This window comes from Tachyglossus aculeatus, chromosome 6 (genome assembly GCF_015852505.1).
Source record: "Tachyglossus aculeatus isolate mTacAcu1 chromosome 6, mTacAcu1.pri, whole genome shotgun sequence".
In the NCBI taxonomy this organism is placed as follows: Eukaryota; Metazoa; Chordata; class Mammalia; order Monotremata; family Tachyglossidae; genus Tachyglossus; species Tachyglossus aculeatus.
In genome coordinates, this window is record NC_052071.1 from 21,778,899 (window position 1) to 21,801,882 (window position 22,984).

The 22,984-nt window shown below is 43.4% G+C and overlaps 1 protein-coding gene and 2 non-coding genes across 10 annotated transcripts in view; 1 reads left to right on the top strand and 2 right to left on the bottom strand.

Moving 5' to 3' along the window:
- Positions 1–22,984, top strand: part of ATP11C (ATPase phospholipid transporting 11C) — a 138,726-nt gene that overhangs the window by 1,046 nt on the left and 114,696 nt on the right. The gene's annotated exons all lie outside the window — the stretch shown is intronic.
- LOC119930228 lies at positions 8,786–8,923 on the bottom strand. Its single transcript, XR_005451715.1, has one exon. It is a non-coding gene; the product is annotated as a small nucleolar RNA SNORA7 (small nucleolar RNA).
- LOC119930225 lies at positions 13,179–13,316 on the bottom strand. Its single transcript, XR_005451712.1, has one exon. It is a non-coding gene; the product is annotated as a small nucleolar RNA SNORA7 (small nucleolar RNA).

The window sequence follows — 22,984 nt, forward strand, 5'->3', positions numbered from 1 at the left end:
GTCCGGGACTGAGTGTGTGTGGAGGCAGGGTGTGTGTCCGGGACTGAGTGTGTGTCGAGGCAGGGTGTGTGTCTGGGACTGGGTGTGTGTGGAGAAGGGTGTATGTCTGGGACTGGGTATGTGTGGAGGCTGGATGTGTGTGGAGGCAGGGTGTTTGTCCGGGACTGAGTGTGTGTGGAGGCAGGGTGTGTGTCCGGGACTGAGTGTGTGTCGAGGCAGGGTGTGTGTCTGGGACTGGGTGTGTGTGGAGGCAGGGTGTGTGTCTGGGCCTGGGTGTGTTTGGAGAAGGGTGTATGTCTGGAACTGGGTATGTGTGGAGGCTGGGTGTGTGTGGAGGCAGGGTGTGTCTCCGGGACTGAGTGTGTGTGGAGGCAGGGTGTGTGTCTGGGACGGTGTGTGTGGAGGCAGGGTGTGTGTCTGGGACTGGGTGTGTGTGGAGGCTGGATGTGTGTGGAGGCAGGGTGTGTGTCTGGGCCTGGGTGTGTGTGGAGAAGGGTGTATGTCTGGGACTGGGTATGTGTGGAGGCTGGATGTGTGTGGAGGCAGGGTGTTTGTCCGGGACTGAGTGTGTGTGGAGGCAGGGTGTGTGTCCGGGACTGAGTGTGTGTCGAGGCAGGGTGTGTGTCTGGGACTGGGTGTGTGTGGAGGCTGGATGTGTGTGGAGGCAGGGTGTGTGTCTGGGCCTGGGTGTGTTTGGAGAAGGGTGTATGTCTGGAACTGGGTATGTGTGGAGGCTGGGTGTGTGTGGAGGCAGGGTGTGTCTCCGGGACTGAGTGTGTGTGGAGGCAGGGTGTGTGTCTGGGACGGTGTGTGTGGAGGCAGGGTGTGTGTCTGGGACTGGGTGTGTGTGGAGGCTGGATGTGTGTGGAGGCAGGGTGTGTGTCTGGGCCTGGGTGTGTGTGGAGAAGGGTGTATGTCTGGGACTGGGTATGTGTGGAGGCTGGATGTGTGTGGAGGCAGGGTGTTTGTCCGGGACTGAGTGTGTGTGGAGGCAGGGTGTGTGTCCGGGACTGAGTGTGTGTCGAGGCAGGGTGTGTGTCTGGGACTGGGTGTGTGTGGAGAAGGGTGTATGTCTGGGACTGGGTATGTGTGGAGGCTGGATGTGTGTGGAGGCAGGGTGTTTGTCCGGGACTGAGTGTGTGTGGAGGCAGGGTGTGTGTCCGGGACTGAGTGTGTGTCGAGGCAGGGTGTGTGTCTGGGACTGGGTGTGTGTGGAGGCTGGATGTGTGTGGAGGCAGGGTGTGTGTCCGGGCCTGGGTGTGTGTGGAGAAGGGTGTATGTCTGGGACTGGGTATGTGTGGAGGCTGGATGTGTGTGGAGGCAGGGTATGTGTCCGGGACTGGATGTGTGTGGAGGCAGGGTGTGTGTCTGGGACGGTGTGTGTGGAGGCAGGGTGTGTGTCTGGGACTGGGTGTGTGTGGAGGCTGGATGTGTGTGGAGGCAGGGTGTGTGTCTGGGCCTGGGTGTGTGTGGAGAAGGGTGTATGTCTGGGACTGGGTATGTGTGGAGGCTGGATGTGTGTGGAGGCAGGGTGTTTGTCCGGGACTGAGTGTGTGTGGAGGCAGGGTGTGTGTCCGGGACTGAGTGTGTGTGGAGGCAGGGTGTGTGTCCGGGGCTGAGTGTGGTTGGTCTCACTGTGTGTCAGGGCAGGGTGTGTGTCTGTGACTGGGTGTGTCAGGGCAGGGTGTGTGTCTGTGACTGGGTGTGTGTCTGACTATGTGAGGGCAGTGTGTGTGTCTGTGACTGTGTGTAGGGCAGTGTGTGTGTCTGTGACTGGAGGACAGTGTGCGTGTCTGTGTCTGTGACTGTGTGAGGGCAGTGTGGGCCTGTGACTGTGTGTGTGTGTGTGTGTCTGTGTGTCTGTGTATGTCTGTGATTGTGTGTAGGGCAGTGTGTGTGTCAGGGCATTGTGGGCCTGTGACTGTGTGTGTGTCTGTGACTGTGTGAGGGCAGTGTGTGTGTGTGTGTGTGTGTGTGTGTGACTGTGTATGTCTGTGATTGTGTGTAGGGCAGTGTGTGTGTCAGGGCATTGTGGGCCTGTGACTGTGTGTGTGTCTGTGACTGTGTGAGGGCAGTGTGTGTGTGTGTTGCCTGTGACTGTGTGAGGGCAGTGTGTGTGTGTGTGTGTGTCTGTGACTGTGTGAGGGCAGTGTGGGCCTGTGAGTGTGTTTGTGAGGGCAGTGTGTGTGTGTGTGTGTCTGTGACTGTGTGTTGGCGCGCGTAGCTGCCTGCCTTCCTCCTGTAGCTGGTTGATGGTTTTTCCGCGGGGGCATTTGGTCGGAGGCCGGGGCTGGGCCCCGCCGCTGCCTGCCAGCCCTGCCCGGAGGCCCCCCGGCGGGGACCGGGCCCCCCTCCCTCCGTCCCCCCGCCTAAAATAAGCACCAGCCGAACATGGCGTCTAGTTCAGTGCCCCGCACAATCCGCCGTATTTGGTGATCCCAAACGCTCGGGGTGGGTGGGGGAGAGCCCAGTGCAACCGGCCCCAACGACCTGACGGGTGGCGGGCACAGAGACGGACGTGAACAGAAATCCCGAAATTATGGCGGGGTCTGAAAGGGCCAAGGGGCCGGGGGTTAGATCCAAGGGCAAAACTGAAGGGAGTGGGAGAAGAGGAAATGAGGGCCTCTAGGAGGAAATGCACATTGTAATGAGCGCTCAATAAATACCGGTGATGGGTAGGACAGTTTTTCTTTTGTTCCCCGGGCCCTGAGCACGTGGGGGAACCTCACTGCTGCCAAGAGAAGGCAGGAAAGACTAGGGACTAGACTAGAAAGACTAGAGCCCGGGTTTCTGCAGCCCAACGGGTGGGGAAAAGGAGGGATGGAGGCAAACAAACCCTTAGGATGCACACATGCCAGCGCTTGGCACGTAGTAAGCGCCTAGCAGGTACCCTCAGCATCATCACACAGACCCGAGGTTTACCCCGAGGGATTTTAAAATGTCAGGTGCGCTTGCAGGGGGGCAGTGGGTGATGCCCATAAGCCGAACAGTCAAGAGGCCGTGCATTGCTGCCTCTGCCGCAGGCAGCAGTATGTCTGAAGAATTGCTGAGGTTCGGAAGCAAAATCAATCAATCAATCGTATTTATTGAGCGCTTACTGTGTGCAGAGCACTGTACTAAGCGCTTGGGAAGTACAAGTTGGCAACATATAGACACAGTCCCTACCCAAAATCGTTTCTGAGGAAAGGGACAAGCCGTGGCAGAATCTCCCCAGGACTTGTTTGCCCCCCCAGCAGTGAGACCAAAGGAAAGGGAATTTTCATTCATTCATTCAGTAGTATTTATTGAGCGCTTCCTATGTGCAGAGCACTGTAGTAAGCGCTTGGGAAGTACAAGCTGGCAACATATAGAGACGGTCCCTACCCAGCAACGGGCTCCCGGTCTAGAAGGGGGAGACAGACAACAAAACAAGACATGCGGACAGGTGTCAAGTCGTCAGAATAAGTAGAAGTAAAGGTAGATGCACATCATTAACAAAATAAATAGAATAGTGAATATGTACAAGTAAAATAAATAGAGTAATAAATCTGTACAAACATATATACAGGTGCTGTGGGGAGGGGAAGGAGGAGAGGAAAAAGGGGGCTCAGTCTGGGAAGGCCTCAGAACCTAAACTAATAATAATAATAATTGTAGTATTTAAGTACTTACTATGGCCAGGCACTGTACTAAGCGCTGGAGTGGATGTAAGCAAATAAATTGGATGGGACACAGTCCCTGTCCCACGTGGGACTCACAGTCTTGACCCCCTTTTAATAGAGGAGTGACTGAGGCCCGTAGAAGTGAAGGGACTTACCCAAGGTCACACAGCAGACAAGTGGCAGAATTGGGATTAGAATCCATGACCTTCTGATTCCCAGGCCTGTGCTCTGTCCGCCACGTCATGCTGCTTATCCGTTGATGGGACGATGACGATGACCTGGACCGTTCTCGGGCTATTTGAAGATGACTTGTTAACTCTTGAAGTTTACCTCCCCCTTCATGTCCAACAGACTACCACTCCCCCCGTTAAAGTTAAGTTCATTCATTCATTCAATTGCATTTAGTGCTTTCTGTGTGCAAAGCACTGTACTGAGCGCTTGGGCAGTACAAGTTGGCAGCATACGGAGACGGTCCCTACCCAACAACGGGCTCACAGTCTAGACCGGGGGAGACAGACAACAAAACAAAACATGTAGACAGGTGTCAGTCGTCAGAACAAATAGAATTAAAGCCAAATGCACATCATTAACAAAATAGAATAGTAAATATGTACAAGTAAAATAAATAGTGATAAATCTGTACAAACATATATATACAGGTGCTGGGGGGAGGGGAAGGAGATAGGGCGGGAGGGTGGGGAGGAGGAGAGGAAAAAGGGGGATCATTGTGGGAAGGCCTCTTGGAGGAGGTGAGCTCTCGGTGGGGCTTTGAAGGGAGGAAGAGAGCTAACTTGGTCACGTCTCTTAGAGGCCTCCCTCCCTACGAGAAGCAGCACGGCCTAGTGGATAGAACATGTGCCCAGGAGTCAGAAGGTCATGGGTTCTAATTCCGACTCTGCCACTTGTCTGCTGCATGACCCGGGGCAAGTCACTTCACTTTTCCGGGCCTCAGTTCCCTCCCCTGTAAAATGGGATTAGGACTGTGAGTCCCATTTGGGACAGGGACTGTGCTCAACCTGATTACTTTCTATAATAGTAATAATAATTATGGGATTTGTTAAGCACTTACTGTGTGCCAAGCACTGTTCTAAGCGCTGGGTAGGTACAGGGTAATCAGGTTGTCCCACGTGTGGGGCACACTTTTAATCCCCATTTTACAGGTGAGGTGACTGAGGCACAGAGAAATTAAGTGACTTGCCCAAGGTCACACAGCAGAAGAGTGGCTGTTGGTAATCATTCATTCATTCAATCGTATTTATTGAGCGCTTACTGTGTGTAGAGCACTGTACTAAGCGCTTGGGAAGTACAAGTTGGCCACATATAGAGACGGTCCCTACCCAACAGCAGGCTCACAATCTAGAAGGGGGAGACAGACAACAAAATAAAACATAATAACAGAATAAAATAAATAGAATAGTAAATATGTACAAGTAAAATAAATAGAGTAATAAATATGTACAAACATATATACAGGTGCTGTGGGGAGGGGAAGGAGGTAGGGCGGGGGGGATGGGGAGGAGGTTAGAACGGTGCCTGGCACATAGTAAGTGCTTAGCAAATGACGTCATTATTATTATTAATCGTATGCCGCGTCTGTTGCCATCAGCCTCTTCTCCCCATCAGTCCATCGGCAAAATTTACTGGGCACCTACTGTGTGCAGAGCACTGTACTAAGCACTTGGGCGAGTACAACAGAGTTGGTAGACGCGTTCCCGGCCGGTCCGAATCTCACGGAGGCATCAGGACCTGAGCTGAGTGAGAAGAGTCAGCTGAAGGCAGCGGTGTGATCAGGTTGGAGCCCAGATAGGGAGGTTTTTGCCTTCTCTGGTAACCTTTTTACTTTGTGAAGGTACGGGGAGAGTGGAGCTTAATAGGCGATTTATTTCTCCTCTGCATCAGGTTCCTGCGGCTCTATGTGATAACTTCCTTAATTGCTTGAGGAGGTGGTAGGTAATGGCATTTTAATTCTGCTCCTGAGATGAAAAAACACCGAAGACTTCATCTTGACATTTACTCCTATCATCATAAATCGTCAATCGTATTTATTGAGCGCATACTGTGTGCAGAGCAGTATGCAGCAGAAAGGGATGTCTAAAGCTTTTGTTTACAATGCCTTTTTTGCTTCCAGTTGGGCAGTTTTCACATTTGTAAGCTACAAGTGTCTTTAGCCTCTCGATACCTAAGGTTACCTTTAGTTACGTATTGTGAAGAGTCCTGGTAATTCTGACTTTAAAATTTTTCCTTGTTAGACATAAGTAATATTTGAAATTAGTCTCAGTCAAGTGGATGAGAGATTGGTGAAACAAAATCCAATTTTCAAAATTTTAGCTCCAGGCAATACGCCTTGGAGAGAAGAATGCACATCTTCAAACCTTATTTTGCCTCAGTTTTTGAGATTCTTGAGTGCCAGGAGGAACAAGGAGGGACATTTAGAATATTTTTGAAAATGGTTGTATGCTCCGTTGGTGAAAGTCTCTGGATTTCACGTCGATTATGATAAATTCAGTGTTAAGTTTAAAACTCGTATAGTATGGTGGAAAATCAAGTATTTAATAATAATAATGGCATTTATTAAGTGCTTACTATGTGCAAAGCACTGTTCTAAGTGCTGGGGAGGTGTTAAAGGACCATCACAACTTTAGTCTAGCTTTCTGTCCGTGTGTGGGAATTAACCGGACCTGGTTGGTCTTGAAAGCAAGGACATGCAGTAGAATTTACAGCAGATGTAATGGTGCCAGCGTGCAGGTTTGATGCAACTGTTTCTCAACACCAACAGAATACCTCATAAAACTGCTTATATCTCAGTTGGACTTGACAACCGCTTGTATTTTCCCGTACAGCAATGATTGTGGTAAGTTCATAACCCTAGCATCAGTACAGTATACTGTATAGATTTATCGTTTTTGAGCCCTAACCTAGCATTCGTTCTCCTGGATCTAAATTTGAGACATTAGTGTGATTAGTTTTCTACACATGTAATTAAAGAAGGCATAAATATGTGATTTATTTTTCTTTATGGGTCATTTAACCATATGCTGCAGTAAAATACCCCTGCATCTTTGTAGTTAAGAACTTTTAAGGACAGTTCTTTAGATTCTGGAATATAAAGTATATTTAGGTTAACTCTAGTGCTTTTAATTTTTTTTTAAATAGGATTTTTCAAAAATGTGTTCTGTCTGAATATGTATATGAAGTGAGTGAACTCTTATTTTTCTGAGAAGTGAGAATAATTGGCTACTGACACCATTGGCCACTCAGAGCCTTAAAATTTGAGTCTCCCAAGTTCATTGTAACTGTGCCTCAGAGAAAGTATGCTTTATGTTGTCCCTGGTGGAATGGCTTTTGCTCAGTCACTTCAAGAAATGTCATTTTCCTTCATGCCCCCTAACTTCACCTCAAAGAAATGTAGATCTATTTGTTTCAGAGTTAAAAGATCAGTCTTCAAGCTATTTATAGCTTGTGATATTTTTGCAGGAAGGGAGACGTTTTACGCCTCACTAATGTTCAGACCAAGCCAAAGAACAATTAGGCGTAGCACCTTGACTCTTGTATATCCGAAGATATCTTTTACATAGTGTGTTTATAAAGATGGGATTTGAAAGAGACATTCCCTCTCATCTCTGACAACCTCAGTCCCCAGGCAATTCCTAAGTGCAGCAGCAAAATAGTACTCTGCTCTTTTAAACCCCTTGCCTTCCAAAAGTAATGCTGTTTCTCAGAGTAATTCATCGCAATGGGTCATGCTTCCTGTTCTAACACTTTTTCTAATTAAATCTCCAATGATTTTTGTAATGGGCACTTGAGTGAAAGCTGTGTCTCCTAAAAAACCTCAAACAATAATAGATTTTTCCCCTCTCATGTGCTTTTTATATTGAAAACGCATTCTCAGAAGTTTTTCGTATGGCTTTCCCTTGCCCAGAGATAGCAAATTTTGGGGTGTGAGCAGGTTGACAGCATCTCCTTGGCTTTTCATATTGTGCCTGTGAGTACCGTATTTCCACCCTCTGTTTATCTTACAAAAACTAGCCTGCTGCCTCCTGAGGACTTTAGTTTGAAGCAATAAATGCTGCTGCCTGATATGCTTTCTAAATCCTTGGTTCTTACATTCTGAACTCCCAAATCTGTGGATTTATATGGGCCCTGAAGGTTCCCAAGCTGCTTTAGGTATTTGTTTTGTGACATAATTTAGTAATTTTGTTTTGAAATAGCGGTATTTGACCCATGCAGATTAGCAAGGCCCTGAAAATTTATTGCAGGCTAACCATTAATATTGTAAATGTGACTCACAGCTTTAGAACTGAGTTCTTTTATAAGGCCAGGAGCCTAGTGTGAGATAACCGAATAGAACCAAGGCAGTTATCCTGCTAGTTCACACAAAACCTGGCTTTCCTCAGAGATAATTTGGTCAAAGGAAATTTTACATTACTCAGCTATTTTACTTGGTTTTCCATTTCACTTTGCTAATATAAACCATTTTTAATTGTGGAAGAGATTAGGCATATTTTGTGACCTATTTACCAATGTAGGATGCTGGAACCAAGAGACCACCAAATTAATATTACAATTAGCATTGCTTGAGATTTCACACGCTGTCATGTGAGGTTTTTTTTGTGTCCTTTGTTTGGCTTTTTCCCTTTCTTCTCTTCAGAACAGGGAGTTGAGGAGTAGAGAAGCAGATAGGGCACTTATGACCCTACCACTATCACCTTGCTTTCCATCCTTTCCCCTATGCCTGTTGCTGCCCAACTGGCCAGGGACATGCTGTTAAAAGCTGACAGAGTTTGGAGGAGGGATAAAAAAATAGGGTAGTGTGTGTTGGGGCAAGGTGAGGGAGAGGCTTTTGGAATACAGCAGAGAGTACTGAAAATTGAGTTTTCCAATGCTATAAGTGTGCTTCAGAGAAGACTTGAGGGTACATCTTGTCTTATGCTGTCGAGTCGTCTCCGACCCATAGCGACACCATGGACATATCTCTCCCAGAACGCCCCCACCTCCATCTGCAGTTGTTCTAGTAGTGTATCCATAGAGTTTTCTTGGTAAAAATACGGAAGGGGTTTACCATTGCCTCCTTCCGTGCAGTCAGTTTGAGTGTCCGCCCTCGGCTCTCTCCCGGGCTGCTGCTGCCCAGCACAGGTGAGTTTTTGACTTGTAGCAGATTGCCTTCCGCTCGCTAGCCACTGCCCAAGCTAGGAATGAAATGGGTATGCCTCTGCTTGACTCTCCCTCCCATAGCCAAGAGTGGTAGAGTACTGGAAACTCTCCAGGTGCCATCCTGAGATGGGTTAGTGTACATCAGGGAGTACTAAATACTAAGACCATCCAGGTTGTAGTTTGACGCCAGAGGCTGACCATGGGGGAAGTAAAACCAAAAAAATTATAGACTTATATGTACAAATCTCCCCCCCACAAAATGATCTGCAAGACTACCAAATAACCTAGTCAACATTTTTAATGGATTTTTGCTTTCAAAACCCCTTTATGATATATGACATCATGAATATCCGCATAATTCAGTAATTATTAGCATAATTTGAAAAGTGGTGAACTAGGTATTGGGCTGGATGGCTGCTGTCACTGTGTGGTTTAGTGTCCACCTCGAGATAAAATCACGATGAAATGGTGAGAAAAGTGATTGTAGAGCATGTTAACTCAAAAATGTTTGTGCGGAGAGATCTGTTAATCCTTCTGAATATCAAATGAGTCAACTAAAATTTTCAGGCCAACTAAAACAATGGCATCCTCTAAAATATCCCCGGCTGGTATGTCAAGCTGGTTATTCAAATTTGTTGGGAGGCTGGTTTGGTTGACTGAAGTTTTCATAACTGTTTGGTTTGGCTTATTAGTAAGCCAACTTGATTCGTGTGATCCAAACTGTGGTTCAGAAAACCAGTCAAATGTAACTATATTTGAATAATCATCCTTCTATTGTATTGAGGGAATGGAGTCTGGCTGTGTTCCATTTCCATGGCAGACATGATGATAATCTTAAATTGCAGCATCAGAAGCTGAAAGACTAGTATTAGGGAAGAGCTCTTATTTGATAAGGTTTGTTAGGGATTCACATTAATGCTTCAGTAGAGGGTTTGAAATCGAGCTATTGGGAAGGCTTTAAGAATTGGCACCCATATTTCCCAATTCACATGGAAGCCGAAGAGTCCTGCTAGGTCATCCAGTGGAGTTCAGAGCCTGTTGATTAGGTCAGAGTTGAATCTGACCAGATTGATTGAACTCTACCCCTCTTCAGCCCTTCTGTTTTGGAGATTTTGGACTGAGAAAGAGTTGAAGACATTGCCATACATCCACGTGGATTTCACCATGTGTGGTTGGCCCAGTGGGCTGCTGGAGCTACCTTTCAAGCACTCGAGTACAAACCCCAGACTCACAACGCTTACATAAATAGTCTTTATATTCTGTGATTTCTCCTCTCCGTAATCTCTTTTATTGTCTGTCTCCCCCAACGGATTGTAAGCTCCTTGTGGACAGGGATCATCTCTACCTACTCTTGTTGTACAGTGCTCTGCACACACTAAGTGCTCAATAAATCCCATTGATTCAGGAGATGCCTCTGAGTAGGTTAGCCTCCACCACCCTCGGGAAGGAAAGCCCAGACCACTTGGAAGCCAGGAATAGACTGAAAATCTGATTGTGCTTTAAATTGAATGAGTTAGAGATTGAGAATGAGGGTGGCCAAGGTGAGTCAGGCTGGTGACTTTTGGCTTGTGAGGAGTGTAAGAGAACAGGACTACATTTTGTTTGGGAAGGTAAAAACTTTATCATTATGCCCCTTCATTTCTGTTTTTAGATCCTGTCATTTTATCTGAGTGATTGAGTAATTTGATTAAATATACATTCCTGGAGAACTCAATTGCTCTTACGCCTTCAACTATCATCTCTGTGTGGAAAATTACCAAATCTCCATCCCCGACTCTCTTCTCTGCAGTCTTGCAATTCTTCCTGCCTTCAAGACATCACTTCTGGGATGTCCCATGGACAGCTCAAATTTAACATGTCCAAAACAAAATTCCACATCTTCCCTCCCCACCCCTGCCCTCTCCCTGACCTTTCCATCAATGTAGAAAACACTACCATCCTCCCTGCCTCTTAAGTTTGTAACCTTGACATATCCTCAACTCATCTCTCTCATTCAATGCACAAATTCAATGTCAACAAATCTTGTTGGTTCTACCTTCTTAACATTTCTAGTATCTGCCCTTTTCTCTTTATCCTAACTACTACCCTGCTGATCCGAGCACCTAATCAGAGCCTGCCTTGACTCTGCATCAGCAAGTGGCTTAGTGGAAAGAGCACGGGCTTCGGAGTCAGTGGTTGTCAGTTCTAATCCTGGCTCCGCCACCTATCAGCTGTGTGACTTTGGGCAAGTCACTCTCTCCCCTTGAATATCCAACAGACCTCCACTTCCCCCTCTTTAAAGCCGTATTAAAATCTGCCACTCTGCCATTTCCCCTATCTGTAATTCAGTTTATTGTGTCTCACTTTCTATTCTGTAAGCTCCTTGTGGGTAGCGATCATGTCTACCAACTCTCTTGTATTTCCCGAGAGCTCTGCACGTAGTAAGTGCTCAGTAAATATTTTTTTTTAATACCAGATCTTGTTTGGTTTACTATATTTAATCTCTGGAGTTCCTTATACATAGTCTTTGGAGTTATATATTTTCCTTTTTTCTTCTAGTTGTATAAATACTGATTTCCCACATTATAGTATTGAAGACTTAAGTTGTTTTCACATAGTGTGAAGATGAATGGTCCTGGTAATCATTTTGTGAACTTGGCTTGAAAGGGAGGGAAGAAAAAGTGACTTTCCACTCACACTAGACCAAGTTTTTGCTTTTTTAATATAAGCACTTTTTACATGCTTTATCTACAGAATTGTATCACTGATTCTGTTTTTTTACTAAGATGTTCCAGGCTTTTTGGGTGTCATATGCTAGTAAACTGCCTTCACTTTGCTTCTCACTTCCCCCAGCATTCACTCTCAGGTATTTTTAAATTAATGCAGTGTCTCTGAAGTAATTTGGGGTTCAGGTATAAATCATGTAATCACAGAGGCCTTAAAGGTGAGAGAAGAAAAAAGTGTTATTGCTTTTTGAAGCAAAACTGTAACTGACTTTTTTTAAATGAAAAAGGTGATATTTGGGCCAGACTCTCCTGTACGTTCCAGAATATTAAGAAGTTTGACAGGTACTCCAGCACTTTCATGCCATCATTGTCATTATCACCAGCATTAGTTCTTATTGGGCAGAGCACTGTAATAGGTGTTTGGAAAGTTACAGACATTCTTATTGAATTCTGAACCCTGTCCTTAAGTTTATAATCTGCGGAGCAAGACAAACATACAGTATTGAAATATATTTACTGATTGACATTTATGCCATTGCAGTTGTACAGGACCACAAAGACGGAGTGCTTCTAAATAGCTCTTGGTAGCAGCATGAACAGTTTATCACCCTGATGGGAGTTCCTCTGTCTTTGTCCTTGTCTTCTTTTATGTTGCTTTGTGTTTTTACTGTTTCAGATTTCCTTTATGTGTCTGTTACCGATGCCCTTTCTCCCTGCTTATTTTTTGAATGTGAGGCCCTTCGCGCCAAGAGCAGTGTCTAAATTGTCATCGGTGTAATTTTTCCCAGTGCTTACTACAGTGCTCTTGATAAAGTAAGTGCTTAAGTGTAACTGTTACCACTTCTACATGCCACCTTCGTGTCCTCAAAATTAATGTACCTCCCAAATGACTTAAGTAGAGTCAAACAATTACTTTTTTGGCAGGTCTTGTCCAGTGTATAATGGCAAGTCATTATGAAAGTAAATTAAGGAAGCTTTTAGGATATGTTTTTTTTTTTAGAAATATTATTTCCTCCAAAACTTCCGGATATTTGCATATCTCATTATTTTAGCTTCTGTGTCTGCTCCTTTTTTGGAGTCCCTTCACTTCCATCCTCTTTGACCCCATTCCTTCCTTCCTTGTTTTCTCTGGAAAAAACAGCAACGACAGCTGAGTCAGACCTTGGTGTCTAGACCATGAATCTCCCAGCTTGTCTCCTGTGATCATTAATAGATCATAGCCGCAGTCCAGGCTGATTGACCATTGGCCTTGACATCAATCCCAATTGAAGGACTTCAAAGCTGAGATGACCAGAAAGCTAGAAAAATATTCATGTAAGACCCAGGCCTAAGTCGGAGGGGAAATATCAAGAAAGCTTTTATCTTGATCTTGGATTTGGGCTGAGTTTTGTGCTAGTTATTCAGATAATGATCTTTAGCCCAGGTTTTTGGATATTTCAGGATGTTAAAGGTGAATGCCATTGTCTTGTCTTATGCTGTCGAATCGTCTCCGACCCATAGCGACTCCATTGACACATCTCTCCCAAAATACCCCCGCCTCCATCTTCAAGCATTCTGGTAGTGTATCCATAGAGTTTTCTCGGTAAAAATATGGAAGTGGTTTACCATTGCCTCCTTCCACACAGTAAATTTGAGTCTCTGCCCTCAACTCTCTCCCGTGCCCCTACACCGGTGAGTTTTGACTTGTAGCAGATTGCCTTCCACTCACTAGCCACTGCCCAAGCTAAGAATGGAATAGATATGCCTCTGCTTGACTCTCCCTCCCATAGTTGAGGCTGGTAGAGTACTAGAAACTCTCCACGTGTGACCTTGAGAGGGGAACCCCACTTTGCAGATGAGGAAAGTGAGACCCAGAGCGGGCCAGTGACCTGTACGAGGTCACATGGCTGGCCAAGGGCAGAGTTGGGATTAGAACAATAGTACTGTCAAAATATGTCCTTAGCATTCAGTTGAGGCTAAAGACCGTTTGCCTTCTCATTAAATTCCCAAGGGTCCCGTCCAGTGCTGTATGCTTAGGAGGTATTCGAGAAATAACCTTAAATGATGGATAATTTTTGGAAACAGGTCCATGCTTGTTAGCCTTTTTTTCAAGATGACATATATGTAAGGAAGGATATGTTTTGCAGCTAATATTCTTTATTATGGGTGTATGGAGGCTCTCTGTGGCCTTACCGACACCTGAAGGAAACACAAAGGAAGTTTAAAGTAGAAAAAGAATGGTACCTCTTCAAGGAAAACAATAAGGGTGCTCCAGCGTGTGCATTGATATAATTATAAAATGGTTCCTAAATAATTGGCAAGCTGGTAGCCAGTTGCCTGAAAGCCAGTAATTATGGTAAAGAAACATGACTGCTCTTTGGATTCCCCCTGCCCCACTGCCCCCAGTTGTAATACATTTTGATGAATTAATAGGTGGAGGGTTATTTGCATGTATTTATGCTTTCATTTGTGCTCTGAGCATTCAGTTGCTACTTCATAGGGATGTGGACTTCTTGGAAACGCTTTTTTAAACAAGGTCCATCCATCTCATAACTGTGGAGTGGTTTATGTGAAATGAATAGCTCGTTTTAATTTACATCAATTCCCTTCCAGGAAGTCTGCTTAGGGAGATCCCAGGTAAAAAGAAGCTTGCTTGGTTAATTGGTGGGTCTTAACATGGTAAGGGGTGGTCTCATAACTAAACAAGCCATAAAGCCAACTTTTGAAATGAAAAATAACTCTTGTTGGGTTAAGTATTTAATTAAAGTGTATATTTTAGTAACTTACCTTAAGCTTTAAGTGGGCCAACTTTTAATCTACTATCTGGATTTAACCCTGCCAGCATTCATTAGAATTTTATGTAACTGTGGCTCCAAATTTTTGTTTGTTACAAAGATTATTTTGAAATTCAGGTTTTTGAAGTGCAAACGTTTGCTTCAGCCATTGCTGGGAAACAAATGTGTGTTTTGGGCCAGTGTGTAATACCAAACATGTTTTACAAATAGTTCCAGGGGCCAACTGTTGCTAATGCCCAAGACTATCACTGTTGAACTTAGTGCTTCTGTTTGCTCAGAACATCACAGAACTTCAGATCTGCTGAGTGGAAATCTTTATGAAATAGGTCTGTATGGATAAGATGGTCCTGATATTTTCTAATATGTATGCTTGACAGATCTCATCTGCTCTACTGATTTTTGAAGTTCTACCACTTTATTTCCCAGGAGAGTACAGTTTTTTAACTCCTTACAGTATTGTGCCTTGAATGAACTACTCATTGTAGCAATCTGAGCTTGCTTGGTTTGTTATTTCTTGGGCACTCAGTTGTGCCTTAAAGCAAGTTTTCAAAAACATTTTGGCTAGAATATGATTAGGGGAATCAGGGCATGGTCTCCTGACAACATAACCATGTTTCGCCTTTGTGGATCGTGTTATCAAACTACTTGTGTGCGAGATGTCACATTTGTTAAGTCCTGCAGTGTGAGTTTACCTTAACACAAGATTGCACAAGAATTCGACTTTCACGTTACTAGAGAAGCGGGTTCGTGGCCCACTCATTTTCTGTTCCATTTCGTACTGCAAAAAAAATGTCCGTCTTTCAATCTCTTGACCACCCCGGTGTCGTGGGGGCTGGATACAGTCAGTGACTGTGAAATAGAATATCTCTGAATATTCAACAGCGGTAGAAACTGCTGTACCCTCAACCCTTTAAAATGTCATTATTAAGTACTGAAGGATCTGGGTTTGAATCCTGGCTCTGCCACCTACCTTTTGTGTGACCTTGGGCAAGTCACTTCCCTTCTCTGTGCCTGTTACCTCATCTGTAAAATGGGGATTGAGACTGTGACCCCTATGTCTGACCTGATTATCTTGTATCCACCCCATATAGTGCAGTGCCTGGCACATAGTAAGCAAGTATGATTTAAAAAAAAAAAAGAGGACTTAGGAAAGGAGAGATGTGTGGGTGTTTTTTTTCTTTTAAGAAGGGTTTTTGAAGGTGGGGGAGTAGTGGAATGGTCAGTGATTTCACAACTAATCTAGAAATTCTGGTGCAATTGTGAGTAGGCAAGCCAGCAGTCAGGAGGGAGAAGTGGCTGCTGTAGAGCTGAGGCTCCAGGAAAATCATGATTCCAAAGAGGGAAACAAGGAAACAGCATCAGATATTGCACATAATGTTACTGCGCGTGACACTGCCCTAACAAAAGACAATCAATCCACTGTCCACCAGTTTGCTTTTCAGCTTCCCCCATATATGTGTCTATATTTTAAGTGTCAATGTAGCAGCACCTTCTAATGCAAAGGATGGGAATAATTATATGGTCATGTAAACCCCCATGCCACACATACAAATGTATGCTGTAATTGAGCTTTCTGCAGATTAAGTTGGTATACCTTTAAAATTGAAGGAATTTTTAAAACAATAATTTATTATTTAATGCAGTAGTTTCTTTCTGTGGGGGAAGTTCAATGTAGCCTCTCTTAAAAATTACCTTGTAAGAATTAAAGGTAGAGTAAGATCAGTACCTGATGATAAAAGACTACCCACTAGCAACTTGCTCAGGTTCAGCCCTCAAATATTTTTAGTGAGATTTTATTTTAGTTTAATTTTTTAGTTTGAGCATTGGTAAACTATACATTTCAAAATGGGCTGAAATAACTTAAGAATCTGTTTCAAGCAACTAGTGAACAAGAAAGCTGATGGTATTAAATTTTATCTTTCTACTTATGGGAGGCAGGTGGATTTTTTTTTAAAAAAGACTTTGGTAAAACCTATTAATAAACTACTTTAATTAGAGGAGAAGCTTTGCAGCAGGCACTATCCGTGCATCGTGAGTGCTTGTTGTTGGTCGTGACCTTAATTTGAGTTATTTGATGTGCAGGACTACTCGCACAACATGTGATTTTCGGAACACAGGTTACATACAACATATAAGCTCCATTCAGTTACTGATGAGTAAAAAGGTTATTTAGACATTGGACTCTTCAAATGTATAAAATGGTGAAGCGTGTTGGATTCAGCCGCGGCTTTGAATAGCTGACAATTTCTCATGAGTGTTCTTGATTAAATATCCTGCTGCTAGGGACTGGCATAATATCCTTTAAGGGTAGATGAAAGGGTAAGCCGTTTGAATTGGAGATGACTTTTTACATTAACTCTTGTTATTGCAGCCAACGATGATTTCTGTACTCAGGCCATCCCTTTCTTATCAATGTGGTTGTTTTTAAAGACCAAAATACGTATGAGAAAAAGAGCAGAATGGGTTTTTAGGAGAAGGGATTCCTAAGGCTAGAGACAAAGCTTGAAACCTGATAGTTCATCAGATTCCCCCTGCCGTGTTGGTAGTGTTAAGTCTTTAGGGAAGATGTTGTCTAGGGATTTAGTCTGTAGTAACAAGTCCCTTGTGTCACCTGAATAATCACGTAGCCACTCCTGCCCTATTCAAGATTAATTGTCCAACCTCTTCCCTGACTTATTGGTATTTTCATCCAAAACAACTTCCTGAGGTAATTAATTCTACATTTGTACTTTTCATTATATGAAGAATTTATTCTGTTGAGTAGTTTTGAGCTGACCACCCTCAGGTGCCAGGAAGTGATCACATGCCCTGGTATTGGGGAATTTGGTGAACAGATTCACTGTGTAGTTTTCCTAATTTTCAGCTGTCTGAACCTGAATGTGACAATATTTAGGCCCCTATTGGAAGCAAAGTTGAAGTCCCTCTAGACTGTAAATTTATGGACAGGGAATGCGTTACCAACCCTGTTGTGTTGTACTCTCCCAAGTGCTTAGTATAGGGCTTTGCACACAGTAAGTGCTCAGTAATTACCATTGTTTGTTTGACGCTTCAGGGCAGGCAGGAGAGGGTAGGAAAAACGTAGCTGAGAACTAAACTTTCCAGAATCTGGGTGAGAGTGATCTAGCTGGGTGGTACGTTGTAAATTGAGAAGAAAGAATCCTCTCTGGCTCTCTCCTTTTTCTCTCTGCGTCTTTCTGCTCTGCTGTTGAATTGCTAACAAGTTGAAAATGTTTCATTTGTGAGTGCACATACTCACAAAGCTCCTTAGGTACACAAAGTTGAACAGGTATTATGATCCAAGACATCCGTAGAACATGAGATCCAACATGGTCACTTTTCAAAATGCAGTAAAAATAGTTTGTTCTTCCATAAAGTAGGGGTAATTGATTTTATTGTGTAGTATTTATGGAGTTTCTACTATATACAGAGCACTGCACTAAGCATGGGAGAGGTCATAGAATTCTTAACTAAGCTCCCTCTATACTGTAAGCTTGTTGTGGGCAAAGAACATGTCTCCCAACTGTTAAATTGTACTTGCCCAAGGATTTAGTACGGCATTCTGCAAGCAGTAGGTACTCATTAACTATTATTAGGAGACATGATTCCAGTCCTCAAGGAGCTTACCGCCGGGCAGCGAGACAAACTAATGTAGTCTACAGAAATAGGAGAAAACTGGATATGTACAGTTGTAATACCTTCATGCCTTTCCATTACCCTAATACCAGAATGTTCCTCATTCTCTTCTATCCCGCCACTGCCTCCCTTATACGTGTCCTCCTTCTGGTCTAGAACTTCCTCCCCCTTCCCAGGTGACAGATCACCACGTTCCCCCGACTTCAAAGCCCTCCTAAAATCCCATCTCCTCCAAGAGACCTTCCTTGACTAAGGGAGATCATTGAGAAAGCTGATATGGGCGTTTAGGAGGAGTATGATAAGTGTTTCGACCAGCATGGTGGTAATTTGGGTGGGGCGGAAGGGACAAATTCCAGTGATGTGGTGAAGGTAGAACTGACAAGATTTGATGACAGATTGAATATATCCAACAGATCACCTCTCCTGAGTTTGTAAGCACTTCTAAGAATACATCTCCAAAAGGCCTGTACTTGTCTGAAGCCCTCATTTCCCTTACCCACCCTCCTCTAAGCATCACCTCTGCGCTTGGATCTGTACCCCTTGAACACTTGATATTCACCCTACCTTCAGCCCCACCACACTTATGTACCTAACCGTATCCTCTCCCATTTCCCCTCTCTTTAATTTATATTAATGTCTGCCTCCCTGCCTACTGTAAGCTCTTTGTGGGCAGGGGTCGTGTCTAATCAATTCTATTGTATTATTAATAATTACAATAATTACTGTATTATTAATACAATTGTATTGTACAATTTTATTATTGTAGATTAATACAACTCTATTGTATTGTATTATATTATTATTTATTTATTATTATTGTATTAATTGTATCATTACAATTATTATTATTGTATTATGTATATTCTTTCCCAAGCACTTATGACAGTGCTCATCTGCACCTAGTAAGTTCTCAGTAAATGCCATGGATTAGTGTTGTGCTTGTGTTCAAGACTATTTCTTCTAACACCATCTCACCCTGCATACACTCAGTGGCTCATTGTTGGAATAACATTCCCTATTCCCATAATAATGTTCCATTCGATACACTTAATGAAAACATTTTACGGCAGAACTGACTAGAGCTCTGTAGCTTGATGCTAGAAATTACACTTTAGAATTGATCAGAAACCTCATCTTAATTGGCTGTTTTTCTAATGAAATTTGGAATTTTCTTCATGAAGAAACAGGGTGGTTTGGAAGAATATTAATACCACCTGGTATCTTTAGAGTGCTCTTATTTTTTAAAAGTACATACAGGGGCACCGATATTTCATTTCGAGTGTGTGGGCAACCTTGGGGATGAAGATTTGACGGGTAGGACTTAAAGGAGATGGAGGAGGAAGAAATAGAGGGTAAAAGAAAGAGAAAGGGAATGTAAAAGGTGCATAAAGAGGAGTCTGTCCTTCTCCATTGCCTCAGTTCTGAGTCTCATGGGCACCAGATTCAAGGGTCCCTTCAGCTAGTGCTATTTATTTATTTATTTACTTTAAATGACATTTATTAAGCGCTTACTATGTGCAAAGCACTGTTCTAAGCTCTGGGGAGGTTACAAGGTGATCAGGTTGTCCCACGGGGGGCTCACAGTCTTCATCCCCATTTTACAGGTGAGGTAACTGAGGCACAGAGAAGTGAAGTGACTTGCCCAAAGTCACACAGCTGACAAGCGGGAGAGTCGGAATTTGAACCCATGACCTCTGACTCCAAAACCCGGGCTCTTTCCACTGAGCCACGCTGCTTTTTCTAACACTTTATTTATTGAGCACTTGCTGTGTTCGGATCACTATACTTAATGCTTAGGAGAGAAAAATACAACTGAGGTGCTAGACATGATCCTTGCCCTCAAGCTTTCTGTTGGAAACTGGCAGTGACAGACAGATCTTGCTATCATGCAGCTCTCATAGGTGAGATGACATTTATTATTTGTTATTTATTACTCTATTTTACTTGTACATATCTATTCTATTTATTTTATTTTGTTTGTATGTTTGGTTTTGTTCTCTGTCTCCCCCTTTTAGACTGTGAGCCCACTGTTGGGTAGGGACTGTCTCTATATGTTGCCAACTTGTACTTCCCAAGTGCTTAGTACAGTGCTCTGCACACAGTAAGCACTCAATAAATATGATTGATTGATTGATTGATTTAAAAATCAAAGGTATCGTTTAGTCTAGTGTGATCCAACCTAGGGACATGCCCCCTTCCCCACCTCCCCAGCCCAAAACACACAGTCTAGAGGGAAAGACAGACATTCAAATATCTTACAGGATAGGGAAATAGCAGAGTGTAAGAATCGATCATATTTAATGAATAAATCCATATTTGTTGAGCACTGTATGGCTGCAGTCTTTTTCAAACCCAAGCCGTGAGGTCAGTTAGTTACTACTACCCTTCCTGTCCAAAAAACTGTAAGGGCGAAGCTGTTGTTGGTGTCATGCCGTCCACAGCAACAGCAGACAACAAACTGCTTTCATGTCTTTAATTTCCTTCTATTCTTATTACATCCCTGTGAGGTGGAAAGATGTAGGTATTATTCCATTTACGTATGAATTAACAGAGGCATAGTAAGGTTAAATTACTTCCCTGAAGTTCCCAGCAGGCCAGTGGCAGCGTGGAATTGTAGTTACTGGGTTCTTGTTCACTCAAGGGGCTTGTTAATTTATTAAAGGAGACTCAGATTCTGTTGAACATTATATTGTTTGCTTGAGTGAAAAATGAAAGGTGATAAACTGCTCTTTAATCCTGTTGTTATTGGAAAAGACCCAGTGGAAGCTAAGGTACTGAGAGAAAGATAATAATAATTGTTGTGGTACTTTAGCGCTTACTATGTGGGAGGCACTGTACTAAGTGCTAGGCTGGATACAAACAAATTGGGACAGGAATGTTTTTTTTTTTAATTTTAAAAAATTTTTTAAAGCTATTTAGGACTTACTGTGTGCACTGTACTAAGTACTGGGGTAGATAAAAGTTTGTCAGGTTGGCTATAGTTCCTGTCCCACAGGGGATTCACAGTCTTTATTCCCCTTTTTACAGCTGAGGTAACTGAGGCACAAAGAAGTTAAGTTGCTTGCTCAGGGTCACCCAGCAGACAAATTGTGGAGCTGGGATTAGAGCCCTGATCCTTCTGATTCCCAGATCCGTGCTTTATCCACAAGGCCATGCTACTTCTCAGTTATATAAATGATTCATATCAAGTACAAAACATTTAGAGGGTATCCTTAGGGATTTCTTTTCTGAAAGTAAACTGAATTGGTGGAAGTGGAATTTTCATCCTCACAGGAAAGGCTCATTATTAAAATTATAATAATAATCATTTGTCATTTGAGTTCCAGGAATCAGAAGAGATTCTGAGTTCTTGGATCAAGAGGACAGATGGGGCCAGTGGTTTTCATAGCAATTATTTAGGCCCAACTGGAGATCCCTTGCGGCTGTATTTCTGAAAGGAAATGAATATGAAACAATCCAAAATCCTTCTGGAATCCTACAAGCAATTTGTGATTAAATTGTTAGATTAATATTTTGTTATTCTAACTGCATTGTTTTAGCTGCACTTTTTGAGCCTTAATTGATCTAGCTACTTGATTTTTGAGTGCTTGGCCCTTATGCAAGCAGAGGTCAAGAAAGACAAATTTGGAGGAGTTATACGAGCGAGCTTGTTTCTTAATACTTGGAACGTTCCACTGCTCTTGAGGGCATTCTTTGTTCTAATCAACTTGTGCAAAGTTTTACCTTCTCTCTCATGAATCTAAACTAGAGATGATATTGGTAGAATCATAAAACTCTAGGTAGGCGAGATGGGTTTAAGCAAACTTTGGTCTTATTTCAGTTGTGGATAATGAATGATTCATTTTAGCTTTGAAGAAAAGCATAACTTTCCAGGTATTCTCATAGTTGCCAAAGAATGGTATTTGGTTTCTAAGAAGGATGGAAAGTAAATATCTGACCCAACTGTCTAGCCAAATCAAATCCATTTGGGGGTAATTGGGTCAAAGAAAATAAAGAAGGTTGAGCACCAGAGCAAAACTGGACTTCTCCCCAAGAAGTCTAAATAATTATATTGTTTAATCAGTGCCGACCCCTTGGCCATGTCATCCCTCTGGCTTGAAACACCCTCCCCCTCCATATTCGACAGACTACCACTCTCCCCACCTTCAAAGCCCTCATAAAATCACGTCTCTTTCAAGAGACAGTCCCTAACTAAGCCCTTATTTCCCCTACCTGCCCTCCTCTCTCTCTTGCTCCAAAGTTGTCTGGATACCCTTTGAACACTTTGATACTCACTCCATCCTCACAGCATATATACACAGTACATATACTCTTCTATTTCTCCTATCTGTAATTTGTTTTAATGTGTGTCTCCCCCTGAATAATAATAATAAGAATGGCATTTGTTAAGCACTTACTGTGTGAGCCCATTGTTGGGTAGGGACTGTCTCTATATGTTGCCAACTTGTACTTCCCAAGTGCTTAGTACAGTGCTCTGCACACAGTAAGCGCTCAATAAATACGATTGCAAAGCACTGTTCTAAGCGCAGGGGAGGTTACAAAGTGATCAGGTTGTCCCACAGGGGGCTCACAGTCTTAATCCCCATTTTACAGATGAGGTAACTGAGGCCCAGAAAAGTGAAGTGACTTGCCCAAAGTCACACAGCTGACAATTGGCGGAGCCGGGATTTGAACCCATGGCCTCTGACTCCAAAACCCGGGCTCTTTCCGCTGAGCCATGCTGCTTCTCTAGTCTGAAGTCTGGAAGCTCCTTGTGGGCAGGAATCATGTCTACCAGTTGTTGTACTTTCCCAAGTGCTTAGTACAGCGCTCTGTGCACAGTAAGTGCTCAGTAACTATCACTGGTTGATTAGAATTAGTTGTAAACCCAATTAGGTCAAGTAGTGGATTTCTACTACTACTTAGCCTGTGAGCCCCACGTGGGACCTGATTATCTTATATCTACCCCAGTGCATAGTACAGTGCTTGGCACATGGTAAGTGCTTAGCGAATATCAGGATTATTATTATTATTATTATTATATCATCGTCACTTAATGTATTAGGACCCTCCAGTGGAAAGAACCTGATTCTGGGAAATA